The following is a 14,028-nucleotide window of genomic DNA, read 5'->3' on the forward strand; positions in this document are numbered from 1 at the left end:
CACTCATTATCTAGTACTCTATTGAGCATGTGAGCTCAATGACTGGTAATTTTTATTGCACTCGTAGAGATCATGCATGCTTAAGCTCACTGGTAGGTGAGTGGTGGCTAGTAATTTTAATTGCCAGTCCGGTGGCATCATGGCCACGACAGACGTGGCTGTAATCACTCATTACCATGCACTCTAGTACTCTACTAAGCATGTGAGCCTGATGACTGGTAATTTTTACTGCACTCGTAGACTATGCAGGCTTAAATCCGATGGTAGGTGAGTGGTGGTGGGGCTGATAATTTTAACTACCATCCCAGTGGAATCACAACCACGACAGACTGATGATAGCCACCACTACCAAATAGTAATTTCCACAAAAGTAAATCATGAAGCCTAATCACCTCTAATCCCTCATTACCATGCACTTTATTACTCTCCTGAGCATGCAAGCCCGATGACTGGTAATTTACTACACTCATAGTAATCATGCATGCAAGCCCGATGGTGGTAACTAGAAGGTGAGTACCTGTGGGCCACTGCGGTGGCTGGTAATTAACTACTAGCCCGATCGGTCTTAGCCACCACCACAGACATGGCTAGGAATCTTAGATGCCACCACCTCTAATCACTCATTACCATGCAAGTACTGTCGCCTTGAATTAATCAAAATTCGGGCCAACCACGGTGATGGCTCTCACCTTGACAATGTAGTCGAGCTATAACCATCATGGTGGCTCTCACCTTGAGAGTATAGTCGACCGCTATTCCATTCCCTTAACTATCATCTTCTATCCCTCTTGACCATTTCATTCTCCCTTGCAATCGGATTGTAAACTCAAGCCTCCACTATTCCATTTCCTTCACTGTTTCATCTTCTATCCCTCTCGACCATTCCTTTCCCCCTTGCAATTGGACTGCAAACTCAAGCCTCTACTATTCCATTTCCTTCATTGTTTCATCTTCTATCCCTCTCAACCATTTCTATCTCCCTTGCACTCTTCCTACAACTACCCTTCATAATCCGAGAGCCCCTCCTCCCTTGATCTTGAAATCGTGATATTTGAGAGCTCCTCTCTCACTCTTCAAAAGCCCAATTTGGATGCTCTCCAAAACTTCACCAGGTTGGCACAAGAGGTGAACGTGAAGGAGGGGCAACTAGTCTGTTAAGGTCAGAAGATTACCATCAATGAAAGTGTGATTGAAAATGCTCTAGGAATTTCTAAAGGTAGTTTGCAAGCACACTTTTTCGAAAAGCAATGGAAGAGATGATATTCTAGATGTATACCCCAATGCTCAAATTAGTAAAGATGGTGGAGCCAAGATTTTGATCTTGCCAATAGACCTCCAAGATGTGTTAAAGAAGACCATTCACTTCTTTCCTAATACGAGAGGAACCTGCAAGTTCTGGCATGTTCAAGCAGTAGTAGAGTAACTAAAAGCATGTGATGTATCTTTCTCAAGGTCGATCTACAAGAGCATGTTAACCAATCTAAAGAATTGCATAAATGGCAAATCCCAATTGTCATCTCAGTCCACTGTAGTTGCAATGCACCTAATGGCATCTACCCTCAAAGGAATTTTCGAGCAATATGATAAGCAGATGTCTTAGAAGGTGACTTTTCTACAAGAGAAAGCCACTGATGCATCAAAGGCAGCGCAACTTGAGAAAAGTCTCAAGGAAGGTGTAGAAGGCAAGGTAGAGGAGGCACAAGTGAGGACCTTGTAGCAGCAGGCACAAGAGCAAGTTGAGGATGCTACAAAAATGGTCGACATGGAAGGGTATAGAAGAGAAGAAGCAGAGAAGCACATGAAGGAGCCCCAAGATAGGCTCAAAGAAGTGAGAAATGACGAGGGCATGGCGGACAAGGAGCTAGAAAAGATGCAAAAGGAGCTTGAAGATCAGAGAGCCAAAAAGGAGGGTCTTTACAAATGGCTCTGCAACATGCATAACGCATTGAACATTGAAAAAGACCAGATGATGGAGGAGCTAAAAAGGGAGAATGTAGAAACCAAAAAGGTGATGCAAGAATTGCGAGAGAGCTTCAAGGCCAAGAGGAAGGGGTAGAGAGCAGGTGGGATAAAGAGGACAATGAGGCAACTCTCCAGGCCAGGAAGAATGCAGAGAGCAGCCATAGTGGAGCAACTTGTAGCAGCCACGATGAGGGTTGTTTTTTTGAAACACTGTTGGAAGTCCAAAGAGTAAGCTACAAGACCTTGCAACAAGATTATGATAGGGTTATGCACGACCTTGTCGTGGCTTTTGATAGTTATGAAAAGTAGTTTGTCATTTGAGAGATTTCCAAACTAGAGTGGAAGTGTCAAAAATGGCCCATGAAGATGCTTTTGAGCAATTTAAGCAGCTTCAACAGATACTAATGAAGTTGTTGCACAGAGTGAGCAAAAAGTGGATGAGATAAAGGAGAACATCCGCATCCTTACGAGAGCCTTACGATGAGGGAGGAAGGAATCAAGAAGCAACTTTGTCATGTATAGAGCAAGACTATAGTTAAATTGGATGCCTATCCTACTATGCAGCAGGGTCTAAAATGCATGGTCTGCCATACCCCCATCATAGATGACTACTATATCCGATGGCCTATGTGCTACCACCCTATGCATGTTTTTTGCAAAGGGTGTTTGTGCATACAAAATCACTATGTAGATAATGGCATTTGCCATTGCCCAGGTCATGGACAGAACAAATGTGCTTACTTTTACTACAACTATGTAGGATGAGAAAGTAGATGCTATAGCTCAATTTGCCATTTGGGTAAAAGATACAAAAAGACAAGGAGCTCAAATTGAAGAAGGCCAAGGCCGAGCCTGATTGCGAGGAAAAGGATCCTAAAGGGAGGAACCACCACCCTTCAAGAAAGGAGCAAGAAGGGTCGAGCCTACAACCAGGAAGCTCAAATCAAGGAAAGAGGAAGCGGCATAAAGGGAGGGGCCGGCCCCCTATAGGAAGGAACCAACCCCATTCTAAAAAGGAGCAAGGAGGACTGAGCCTGTAATCAGGGAGCTCAACAAGGAGTCCTTGAGATGTAATATGAAGGAAAGGAGTCTTTGAGATGTAATCTATGTAATCTGTGTGTAATCTATTGAATTGTTAATCTTCTCCCTATTTTACTTGGGCAATGCTTTCCTATGTGACTTGATAGTGTCCTTTGATCCACGCCAATGACCATAATGTGAGACGAAAGATTTTGATTTGACAAGTAATGTGAGATGAAAGATTTTGATTAGATCACTAATGTGAGACTAAAAAAATTGAATTAATCAACTAATGTGAGACAAAAGATTTTAATTAGACAACTAATGTGAGACAAAAGAATTTGATTAGACAACTGACATGAGACTGCAGAATGAGAAGATCGGGCTCAATGAACTCAAAGATTTTGATTACCAAGCTAACATGAGATTGAAGATTGAGAAGGTTGGGCTCAATGAACTCTCTTTCTATTTAAGTGTAGTGCAGACATAACTAGGAGCCCATTATGATATCTAGCGCCAAAACTTTGTACACCAATCCACCTACTGTCGATACACGTACATCAAATATATGGCATACCCAAATAACTTTGTAATGCTTTTATTCTATCTGAAAATGATGTTGGATGACATCCTCACAGAAACAGACCCAGATAGGTTATTCCTCAATTATCCTTAAATGTTTTCTCAACCTTGTGCTTGGGTTTTGTGGACTGCAGCAGAAAGTATGGATCATCTTCCTTGTTCTCCCCAGATGCTGTGACAACTGCAAAGTTATCCCCCTCTTTCATACAGTCAATGAGATCATTGAAACTCTCCCCAAACTATGGCAAGTCATTTGTCTCTCCATTGTTTGTCACTCCATCTAAACGTAGAGGGAAAGCTTGAACTCACTCCCATGTCTTCACAGTTGCAATGTTCTCACAATTGTCCTTATCCCCTATGATGCACACATTGTAGAAACAAGAAAGTTTTCTTATTTTAATTAGTTGGTTGTTTGAAAATCCCTATATGTTGTGCAAACCATGAAGTGCTTTAATTTTCTCACAATTGTACCGACTTCTCCTTTGCACTTCATCCACTTTCACTTCATGGAACACTCTACGTACTACAGTATTATTAAGGCTTTGTTTACTATATGTTGAATGCGCACTTGTGGAGAGATTGAATGTAAGCCATATTATAGCATCATGGGCATCATTGAGTTTTTCTTGAGGGCATGCCGTTTCTCCTTTGTTTCAGGGGACACCAACATAGCTAGTGTCGCCCTCTTTGCAGCTAGTTGATCTAAGTTGTGCACCCCTTTCACTCTCTGTAGGCCATTTCTCAAGTTAGAGAGAATTGCCTCTTGGGCGTGCAACTCCCGAGGTGTTGGTAGGGTTGTTACTCTACGAACTTTAGGGTGTAGGCTAAAGCTTATGAAGACTTGAGACTAAGCCTGATGTTGCTGCCTCGAATGCTCCCACCAATCGTGACACCACAGCTCATGTTCTTTGCTCTGATGGCTAATGATCGAATGCTTGCTTCTACAACCGCTTCTTGCTACTCCTTTGTAAGGAGTCTTCTTTCTTATCATTGTTTCTCCCTTCTTAGATGTTGCAAAAGTGTCTTCCGTTGCTGATCCGATACTGCGCTAGCACTCTCCTCGACCCGCACTATGTTCCTTGTGTGTTGACTTGGCTTTTTAGCTTTTCTATCTCGTAGCCTCTGTGTGCTTCTCTTGCAAGCCATGGCGAGCTTGATGTTGCCATTGACGCAATGACCACGATCAGTCTAGAATAGACCTAAAGAACTTAGCTGGTGAGGCAAGCAAAGAATAGAATACAACTTACCCAAAAGAAGACAATGGCAAACCAAAGGCTAGGCAAGGTCACATCGAGGTGTGTGCAGGTTGTAAGAAAATTGTAGGGCGGAGCTAGGTTGTAGATAATCTTCCAAAATTTGATGGGCGAGAGGGGTGAAAATTTGAAATTTGTGGGAGCATCAAAATTTCAGCCACTAGTTTTTCCCCCTTCGATGATACACGTCAACAGAATCAGAGATCCCAAACAAGTGCAATGTGGCCTAAAATGCTTTAAAACACAAATAGGCCAAAGGGCACACTATCGGGTTTGATGCTATGTATTATTAAATGTAATGACCTTTGGCATGCTTATGAGCCATATAGCAAGCAAGTGCATGGAAAAATAAACAATTCAAATTGTAAATAGTGTTGGATTTATTAAAATATCTTTTCACATGCACAAATTTCACTTTTCCAAATTCTTCCATTTTAGGGTGAATCTAGATACCAATACCAACAACTATCAATGTTTTAAGACCACCATGCAGTAGTCCCACTAGTTTGGATTCCATATTCTCAATCCGTTTTGGTTTTTAACAAATCAAAAAAAAGTTATGGAACATGACCTCAAATGGGTATGCATCACTTTAGCACAACATTGGAGGCCCGTTAACCCATTCCTAATTTGTTCATTTGGTGTGTCCTTGGGTTGAGGAGAAGCTCATGTATTGTACTTTTGAATGATTACTTGGTTGCATGTATGTATAGAACAAAATTTTGATGTTTTCGAATAAATTGCTTGATCCTATAGTCTCCAGGATGCATGCTTCACATGCAACATAGCACTTATAATGCTTTAATGATCTCGTTCCAAATCCTTATTCCATAATTTTTTGCTCTCATGTTCAAGTTTGGAATGTGTACTACAACTTGAAGACAAAGTTTACCAAATTTCGTTGAGCAATGCATAAGTTATGGGTCATGCAAGATACCTCTATATAGAAAAGTCCCTGAACCTCAACAAAAATAGCTACACCCAAGCAAACAATACCCTCTAGTACATGCTCATGACTACAGAGACACTAATATTTTAGCATCTAAGAGTTTTTTACATCCTAATCTAAGTGCTCATGACTATATTAAAAATTATTTTAATGTCTAATCACTTAGTCATGATCATCTAAGAGTTTTTTAGTCATGACTACATCAAAAATTGGACTGTCACATGCATTCAAGGGAATCCCTTAGCATCCTAATCATGACTATGGTTGAAATGTACTTTTTGGAAACTTCTCATGATTGCACAAAGACACTCATATTTAATGTCAAAAACTATACTATCATGCGCATTCAAGGGTATATTATAAGTCCCCTTGCTCCCCAACAATGGACCAAACTATCTCCACAACTTCAAATTTTATTTCCCCATACTCTACTACAAAATCACAATCTACTACAAAAAATTTATTGTAACCATCCAGGAAGGTTCACCATAAAGTGTTAATAGGGTTTTACTTTGTTAACAAGATAAATTTTGTGTTTGGGCATCAGATCATTCTAGAATCATAAGGCATTGCTTTGTAGGACAAGGACAACAACAAAGACACAAAAACTCACAAACAAGACAAGCAAAAAGAATAAACAACAAAAAGTTTAGTATGTACAATAGCAGAGTCCTTTACTCATTCTATTCCAAATCTAAACTCAACTAATGCAATAGCATGTCTATTACAATGGATGCAATGGGTAGTCGACTAATATAATAGATGATACTTGCAATATAATGGGAACAACAATTCCTTGGTGTGCTTCTTGTAGTGCTACATGTTGTTTGTGATATAGTACATGCCACTAGATTACCTGATCGATGCCTTGCCTATACAAAATACGTACTATTATCATGATTGGCTTACTTTCAATGCCAACCTTTTTCGTTGACCTACAAGACTCATATTTGGTGGGAGTACTCCATTTGTTAGGAAATGCAACAATTGATCATACCAATCATCTCCTCATAGAGCCTCGACCTAGAATAGCATTCCAAGTACACCTTCCATCAAAATTTTGCTTAGATAGTCCGTGACTAGGTGCTACTTTCTAGGTGTATGGATTACCTTGTATCAAATTCTTGTGTACCAATAGTATACCAAGTATACCTTCCATCAAAATTTTTCTTAGAGGTGCTACTTTCTAGGTGTATGGATTAGCTTGTATCAAATTCTTGTGTACCAATAGTATCCAATATGCTAGCCAATTGTGGGATATGGCTTTTTCTTCCTAATAAATCTCATCCTATTGGTCTACATGACAAACTATTTTGTTACCTAACAAATAGTGTTCAAATTTTTAAATGGAGTACATCATGCCAAGACAGTCACGTTTCATGACTGAGTAATTCTTTCCACCAGTGACAGTGTCCATCTAGCATAGTAGATTGGTAGATACCAACACTTTTTCTTTATCTACATTAAGAATGCTCCGACTGTTATGTCATGTCGGATTAGTCCACCAAAATATGGAACTCAAGGCTCCAATCTGGTGGTAGTAGTATGGGTGCAACAACTCACATCTTTTCAAGAAGTTAAATGCCCTATTTTGCTCCTTTTTTGCTCTTCTCCCCAACCATATTGAGCATCTTTCTTTGTTATTTTTGTGAGTGGTTGACCAAATTATTATAAGTATCTTTAGAATCTATTATTCCACTTAACCTAGCTGATAAACCTCATCAACTCGTTTATATTCTAAGGTGCCATAGTGCTTTGAATGGCTTCTAGCTTTTTCAAATTAATCACCATGCAGTTTGCGAAAATGATGTTTTACAAAGTACTACATCAAGAAAAACTCTCATGAATTTTATCAAAGATGGTGCGAACACCTATTTAATCCAAGATTGAAATGTGAGGGGTGCATTTTTCAATCCAAGGTCATTACATGGATTTCTTGAAATGTGAGGGGTGCATTTTTCCATCCAAGGTCTTTGAGGTAGTATATGTAGTCTTTGTCCTTGCCAAAATTTTACCCCATGCATCGGTTCCTTTGTGTTACTTTCTTTGCTAATTCCAATTTTTGTGTTATTGTTGTAGTGCTTGTGGTGCTGGATTTTGTCCCATAGCGATTTGATTTGTTCCTATTGTAGAAGTACATTATACCTGTTGAATCAAATTCATTCATGCATTCAAATTGTGCCAGCACACCACTGTTGGATTTTTTTTAAATAGATCTAGCATTGCAGCTATGGATTAATCTTTGCTACAACCCAAATTTTCAAATTTTCCTCTTCTAGCTTTTTGTCTTAGTGGATGTTGAGTCTTGACTCTGAATTTTCCTTCTTGGTTGTTTTAGCCTTGGCCTTTGCCTTCTTGGTTTTTTCTTCTTTTTGTTTCTTTTCTTCTTTTTGTCATCATCTTTGGAATCACTATTTAATGAGTCTCTTTCAAAATGTGACTATTTTTTTAAATTCACTATCCATGTCCTTTAGATCGAATTGGAACTCACTATCAAAATTTGAGGAGAATGCGGGTTAGCTTTCTTTTTATTTCTTTTGGCCAAATTTTGGGTTTCGATCCTTTTCAAAAGTATTTGGCCAAAATCTTGTTGGTCGGTCATTTGGTGGATCTAATCTTACATTCAAATTATTTGGAGTCTTCTTTTTTCTAAATCATGCCAAAAATGTTGCCTTTTGGAGTCAGTCATTGAAATGAACTACCCCTGAACCAACTCATCACTTTTACAGCAAGTGTTTCAACAAACTATTGTAATATTTTTACATTCCCAACTAGTGTATCAAAACTTCTCACTTGCCATCACATTTCAAATTATGCCACATGGCTATTTGGATATTCTTTACTTTACCTTCATAATTTGATGAACTTACTGTTACGTCAACTGTAATACCATGACATCGGTATAACGGGGAAACCATGAGGTCTTGACAATACTTACCCATGTGGCTAATGAGGGCTAGGGTCTAGGAGGAAATCCTAGGCCTAGGTAATTAATGAAAGGGTGCATTAGTTGAACCTAAAGAGGGGTTTAATGGTAAGGTCCACTTGGACACATGGCACCATGAGGGTTGGCCACTTGGGAGGTATTGAGCTATGTGGGAGGATCTAGAAGGGAAGCTGGCTAGAAGGGGGTTGAGAGAGAAAACCCATGTACTATTTTTGGTGAGCTAGCAACTAAAGGTCTGGATCGTGGCTAGGAGGAAAACACTGGGAAAAAAGCCCTCGAGGTGGGAAGGACGTATCACTTACACTTCAATGCACAAATTGTACGATCTTGAAGACTCCATGTTGCTTCATCATGGTACTTTTATAATGTGCCAATTTCAATTGCATGACCTTGAATGGAAAGTTTTGAGCAAGCTTTTGCAATAGAATGTGAATTTGTTTCTTAGTTGCATCTCTTGAGAGAACCTTATTTTCTTAAAAGGACTTGTTAGAGCCATATTGCTTCACATGTATCATTTCTTAATCCTTGATATTTCGCTTTTGTTGAAGGTCAAACATTGTTGTTTTGCTTTGCTATGATGGGGATGCGTATAAAAGATTTTGTTGGTGCACCATGTTTCATCAATAATACAAGCCCAATCTGATGGACAATAGCCAAAATTGTTTGTAGGCTCTTTCAAACAAAGCTTCTTGTAGAAAGTTTTATTAATTGCAATTTTACACTACTTAGCAGAACAAAATCTAATAGCCATTAATACCCAAGCCTCAAACCTTGCAAAAAGCTTAGCATAGCTAAACTAATGTTTAGCTAAGAGGATCTTGCTTAGAAAATCTAACTCATAAACTCATTTCAAACACATATAGTTTTGATCTCATTGCTCACAAAATCAATCAAGATCAAAGCTAATCGTTGATCTACTATCCATAGAGAAATATGATTAAAAAGGGAATTTAGCAAATTTCACTCTTTACCAAAGAGTTTCACACTTCCACCATTCACATGTAGCACTGTCTTAATTGTTCAGGTCGTGGCTTAGGAACCGTAAGAGCAATGAAGGCTATATAATATTTATAGCTTCTACTCATGCTTGCAATTTTAATATAGTCGTATGAGCTTCAAATCAAGAGGTCTCTTCAATGTATAAAGTCTTAAATCTATTAGGAGCAATTGGATGAGTGTGAAAGAAGAAATGCGAGAGAAACAACCAGAATGATTGTGAGAGAAGAAAGATGGTGCCTGTTATTTTCTAGCATATCTCTCAGGCATGCTAAAAATTTCCACCAAGGGTGATATTCCTAAGTTCAAGACGACCACCTTTTCCATAATATGTTCCATATATACAAGGTCTTGGTTTACAATCATACACTCATGTTCTTTCACAATGGGTTTATCATGGATCAATCTCTTTTAGTTTCAAAAGATCAATCTCTTGATTGGAAGTGATGCTAGTCTTTGGGTGTGCTAATAATTGAGCATAGACTAGTGAGTGGAAAAGGACCCCCCACCCCTCCCTCTATAATTGGGGTGCTGGTCTTTGGGTGTGCTAGTACACGAGCATAGACTAATGAGCAGAAAAGAACCCCCCACCCATATCTCTACAATTGGTCTAAGAAACACTATTCTTTGCATGAGATCTTATTAGATAAGCCCACTTTGAGCACCTATTCCCACGGACTTCATAAGTAATAAAAACTATGATAGACTTTAGTGGGTCAAATGAAGACTACTATAGATTTCGTTTTCTTGAAGTAGAATTGTAGGTCCAAGTATTAGAACAACAAACAAACAACCATACTTTTGGAATTCTCTTTATGGATTGTAGCTTCATCCATATCGTAAAATAGTACAAGACTATTGGAAGCTTCAAAAGCCACTATCTTCGTCATATATTCACAAAATGATATATTCTAAATGTCTTATATCTCAAGAACTAACATATCCTTTATCTCTATGATTAGAAATTCCCGCACCTTGGATTGGTGTAGGATAGCTATGCTTCAATTGCACAACACCATTTTCACCTATCCTTTCCAATTGTGTGCATGTGCATATTGTGTACCATCCTAACTAATTGATTGTAGGAAACACATAGTTTCTCCTCTGTCATTTGTACACAATGCACAGAAAGAGGACAAAGAGGAAGAGGAGGAGGCAGAGGTGGTGGAGGACGATTGGGAGGTGGAGGTGAAGGGATAACTAGCATCATCATTAGTAGAAGCTTGGAAATGTGCTCTCTACTCTTTCACTCACGGACATAATGAACATGGGGGTTTCCTATTCTTGCCCATCATGTCCATGAAGGATAGGATGGGCAGGGGTTTTCCTATTCCTATCGCCTTTCATGCTTCTATGTTTTTGAGAACCCATTGTAGGAGACTTAAGACACTCCCTCCCCTTTGGATTTGATTTGAATTGAGTGGTTCTTCAAGTTTGACTCAACTGAGTAGTTCTCATAATTTGACTCGAATGCGTGTCCAAATAATTTGAGGTGATTTTAATCAAGATGTATAAGTAGACCAGATGATTTCGATGCGACTTAAGTCAAAACATATAAATATACTGTAAGATTTAATGAAATGTCTATAAATCTACTTGTAGGTGATTTTAATCAGTCTATATAACTATACCATGCGATCCTATCAAATTCTTGAGATGTTATTTATATATGTAATGTTTTTCCAAGTTAGCATAGCTTGCATGCATCCATATAGAGAGGATGATGTGGCATGCCATGATGCATATGACTTTCGTGTCTTCATGCATGCATGATCTCATGCTGTCATGCAAGCATGATGATGTGGCATGCACGATGATGACATGTTGAGCCGTAGGTACATTAATTGTATGGAAATGTGAGGGTTAATGTGGCATGTAGGGCCTTGCATAAAATGATGTGGCACCAAGTGAGATGATGTGTCCTTCATGATGTGTCACCTTACATGACAACACAAGATGAGGTGGTAATGGGCCTTGCATGGGATGATGTGGGAGGAAGCACCTTGATGATGTCTTTCATGATGTGTTAACATGTATGAGGTGACAAAACTAGTTGGCAAGGTGATGTGACATGTGTCAGCATAGCTGAGGTGGCAAATGGGACATGCTTGGTTATGCATCTTTTATTTAAAAAGTTGATAGTATGAAGTGGTAGCCATGCTGGATATGTATGATGATTTAGCAATTCAATGAGGCTACATTGTTGATGTGGTACGTTTTTGTGTCCTTATGACATGGCAAGAGGGTCGCCTATTGATGTTGTGGTAGTTCACGAGTCATTTGTGCCAGTCTAGAAGGGCCTTCTATATGGACAAGATTCCCCACCCTTAGGATTTGTGTTCCCCCAAACCTAGCTCCCCAACCTAATACCAAGGCTATGTAGCCTCACTATTTGGTTAGGGAGACCTTTTTCCTTCTATGGAGTGTTTTTCACTCTTTCCTTACTCAAATTTCACTAAATGTTTGTGACACCTTTATCAAGTCAAGGACTATTATCATTTTGAAGTTAAATATGTTTGGAGTGTTTACAATTCACTACATTGGTTTTCAAGTTACGTAACCAACCCTCTCAACTTGTAAAAATTAAAAGTAGACCTCATAAGATCTAACCATTGGATTATAGATTTTATTGGGCAACATAACCTTATGTATTTTTCTACTTTAAATAGTCCAAGCAATGAATTTGGGTAGGACACCCTTATATTGCAACCATCCTAATCCACTTTTCCTTGTAGTTCTAGTGCTAGTTCATTGTGTTTTAGTGTTAATTAGTGATATATTACGGCTTAATACTAACTAGAATGAGGACTAGCATTAGCATTATCACTAATAGTAAATTATTGCTACTAGTAGCACTAGCACTAACTAGCAATATTATGAGCATTAGCATTAGCATTAGAATTAGCACTGGCACTAGCACTAGCACTAGCACTAGCCCTAACTGTAGCACTAGTGATAGTAGCAACAGTAGCACTAATAGCAACTAACACTTGTAATAGGAACTAGCACTAGCACTAGCACTAGCACTAGCCCTAACTGTAGCACTAGTGACTAGCACCATCACTAATAGTAACTATTGCTGACTACTCTTTGATTGTTGCCAAATCTATGCCATGACCTGTGTGAGCTTGATAAATCCTCTAAATAGAAGAAGGGGTTGATACCCTCACTTGGTAGCATAGCTCAAGGAGGAGATAGGTGAGGATTGTGCTGAATAATTTGTGGGGAGGAAACTCAAAACCGCCGAGTTGGTGGTTACCCTTCTTTCTCTTCCAAGATTTTCCCCTTACCTTTGGAAGCCTCTTTCTTCTCTAGAGCCGCTATTGCTACAGTTGGGACTTCTAAGACCATTTTCTCCTAGATTAGGTGATCCGATCCTAGAGCCTATGAGTCCATGACCACATTTTGGAATTCAGTGGTGGCTAGATGGTCGACTTGGGTGACCAAAGTCTCCACAGCAATTGGGCCATAATCAATTGGATCATTGTCTCCACATCAATTGGGCCATAATCCTCATATCAAAGCCTAGGTTGTAGAAAGTATTAGCATTTTCTTGGACCTCCATTGCTACCTAAGTCGTTGCTATCTTGTAGATCTCTACATGTAGCTTCCTCTGAGCTTGTAGGCATAACAATTGCATTTGCCTGAGTAGACTATACGTTGGTCTCGAGGGTTATCTTGCTCCAACCTATCACGGGTAGCCGATGGCATCTCTATTGTGTCTTGAACAGTCTCAATGGACTAATTTTCTGTGGTATCTAGCTTGGGAGTGGCCGCTTCTCCATTATCTCCTTGGTAGCCTCCTCGTGGTCTCACCCATGTCAGTGATATCAGCCACATTCTCATCGTCCTTCCCTCTCCATGTGGCCTCCTGATGATCTAGCAAGTCTCAAGTACAGGGAGGAGAAGACTGAACATCGTGGTTTTTGGGAGATGTTGGGGGAGTGCAAGTGGCTCACTAAAATTCAGTGTCTAGATATGAGGCAATTACAATAGGGAGGAAGGAGGGGGTGCATTCTCTAGAATAGGAGTTAGCATTTGTCAATAGAGGAAGGTAGTGGTCGAGTGAGTTTTGTGGATGAAGTTTATGACTAGAGGGGGTGAAGGCCCTGAGCGAGATTCAACTATGATCATGTTTGACTCTTTTGTGGTAGAGTTGGCTCTGTAATTGCTCCTAATCCCCCTGATTCACTTGTAGCTTCTTCCTTCTCCATTCTTGTGGAAGATTCTACCAAACCACTTCTTATGCCAGTGAGTTACTGCAACCTTGAGGTTCACTTTGTTCCTAGTCGAGGAGTGGTCCAGGCTTACAGTGAGCT

This window comes from Dipteris shenzhenensis, chromosome 22 (assembly GCF_047967505.1).
Source record: "Dipteris shenzhenensis isolate YYH24624 ecotype China chromosome 22, Dip_SZ_1.0, whole genome shotgun sequence".
Taxonomy (NCBI): domain Eukaryota; kingdom Viridiplantae; phylum Streptophyta; class Polypodiopsida; order Gleicheniales; family Dipteridaceae; genus Dipteris; species Dipteris shenzhenensis.